At 51.2% G+C, this 2,565-nt stretch overlaps 1 pseudogene; it reads right to left on the bottom strand.

Moving 5' to 3' along the window:
* Positions 1-941: 941 nt before the first annotated feature.
* Positions 942-1,345, bottom strand: LOC102843128 (annotated as a pseudogene).
* Between the last annotated feature and the right edge of the window lie 1,220 nt (positions 1,346-2,565).

Below are 2,565 nucleotides of genomic sequence, written 5' to 3'. Positions count from 1 at the left end.
ATTAAATATATAAAGAAATAACTATAGGATAAATGGTTAAAACACTAAGCACAGAACAATTTAGAACATATGAAAGAGATTATTCATCATTTATAAAGGGTCAACTCTGTAAGCAACCCAGATTTCCAAGGACAAGAAAATAGATAAATTGTGGGATTGTGTCCAATGAAGTATTATATGGTAGCGAAAATTAAAGAAATAGTTTTGCAGTATGGAGCTCTGGTGGCCAAAGACATGTGGTTGAATATACCAGCTACACCACAGGAGAAAGAGTGGCAATCTCCTCCATTGTGATTTAAGATTTCACCTCTTAAAACCCTCCGTGGGTCAGATGGCACATATCTATTGTTACTGTTGCAATACACCTACAGACACTTCAAAAAAGAGACATAGTTATTAACTTAAAAAATTATTTAAGATTCTGAAGAGTACAATTCTACTCTGACACACATGGGGTGGCTTTGAGTTGGGATTCAACTACAGGCAGGTGGTCAACAGCTTCAAATAATAATAGTCTTAGAAATGTAACGTGATAATTAAAACTTAGGGAACTCTGGTGGCCTATAGAGAAGAAGCTGAGCTGTAATTCTGAAGGCATGCAGTTCAGATCTACAAGCTGTTCTGTGGGCTACGGATGGGCAGGCTCCTCCCTTGTAATTAACTGCCTCTGAAAACCCGCTGGAGGGTCAGCTATAGGTTGGTTCCAACTCGACGCTATACAACACAAACAACTGAAACTTAGAAAACTAGGCAAAGGAGACAGTCAAGGCTTTACAAAATTTGGTCTAATGATTATACCTCTGAAGGGGGAGAGGTAGATGGAATGAAGAGACTCCATGTATTGAGTTAGTGTTGTTTTTAGTTATACCTTAGAAATTATGTGGCAGGTTCCTTACATATTTCATCTCTTATATAGTGTTTTGTAATTTTCTAATTTTTTTTTAAAAGAAACCCCCCCAGCAGGGATGGCCTGCATGGGGTGGTAGGTGGGGGTCTTGGAGGGAAGGGCTGAGCTTGTTGGCCAGGTTCAACTGCTTCAGGTTTGCTAGTGAACACGCTTGATGAAGAGTCATGGAGGCCTGAGCAAGGCCACCAAAAAGATTAAGAAATTCTTGGAAATCTAGCTGCCCGTCAGAGTTGAGGTCCAGTTTCTTCATCACGCGGTCAAGGACACCAGGGTCCTTCAGATTCTTTGTGAAGGCAGCCAGTTCTGTATTCATGAAGTTCAGGAACTCCCTTTTAGAGAGGGTAATGTTGTGACCATCCTGTCCAGCGTACTTCTGGGACATGGCAATCACGGCTCAATGCACCGCTTGGTCTCTGTGGGGCTCCTGACTTTTGCCATGTCGCAGTGAACCGGAGCGCAGTGGCTGTGGCTTGGAGCAGCAGAGGGTGTGTGGCTGGCTGCGGAAAGCTGAGGCCTCTGGTGGCCCACACCTTGCCCTTGAGTTTCTAATATTTTTTAAAAATTAAATTAAAAACATAAGCAGGGAAGTACAGTCTCTAAATCAACTGTCAGTAGGCAAACGGTATAGGTGCTTCAAGTATCAATACTTCCATCACCTCTGACATATGCTTACACTCCCACTGACCAATCAGTGATAGCCAAGCACTGACCAATCAGCAAGACCCAGCAAAGGGTCTGTGGTAATTGGCGATGCCGGCTCCAACCAATCAGCAATATGCCTACACCAACCAATCAGGGCCACCACTGCTGACCAATTAGCCATGGGCTTGCACGGACCAATCAGCACCACTACTGCCCACCTTGGCCAATCAGCGTGCACCTCCTACAACTAATTAGGGACACCCCCACGCTGGCCAATCAGCACCAGGTTGCATTGGCCAATCATCACTGCTCCCGCGCAGGAGGCCCGTGGCTCTCCAGGGTCAGGAGGTGAAGAGATCGCTGCAGGTTAGGAGGCTGGGCTTGGGGTTGGGCCACTTAGGAGACAGGTCCCTGTGGTCTGTGACCTTTGGGGTCACAGCCGTGAGGAGGGGAAGAGTTTGTCCGGCTTGGGGGTTTGGTCTGGAAACATCTGAGGGAAATCTCTCAGGTGTGACCTGACGCCTCTGACAGGAAAATGGAGGAGAGGAGCCTCACAGAGGGCAGGACAAGCGAGGGGAAGGTAGAGAGTGGGAGGAGGGCGGGGTCTCCGAGGACAGGGGCACGGGGGGGGGGGCGGGGAGGGCGCCCTTGAGGACGCGGGTGGGAAGGCTCCTGCTCGCCCCCCTGTGGACCCCTCGGGGTGGGAGTGGGTGAAAGCGGACCCCGCCCCCCCCCCCCCGACCCCTCAGGGTGGGGATGGGTGAGAGCCCCGCTGACCCCTCGGGGTGGGGGTGGGTGATTCCCGCCCCGCCCCCCCACTGACCCCTCAGGGTGGGGGTGGGTGCCCCCTGCACGTCCCTGGCGGCTTTGGGTGTGTTCGGGGCGGGTGCGAGGCCGCCCATCCACGTGCAGTGCGGGCACCGCCTCCGGCCCGACCTGCTGGTGGGCGTTAGGTCCCCACTGACCGGTGTGTTCGAGGGGCGCGCCCGGCAGGTTGGAGGCGGGGAGAGGCCCCG

Source organism: Elephantulus edwardii, unplaced genomic scaffold (assembly GCF_000299155.1).
Source record: "Elephantulus edwardii isolate Elephantulus edwardi_28Jun2011 unplaced genomic scaffold, EleEdw1.0 scaffold00068, whole genome shotgun sequence".
NCBI classification, from domain to species: domain Eukaryota; kingdom Metazoa; phylum Chordata; class Mammalia; order Macroscelidea; family Macroscelididae; genus Elephantulus; species Elephantulus edwardii.
Note: the sequence above shows the minus strand (reverse complement) of the source record. Positions and strands in the feature narration are given on the sequence as shown.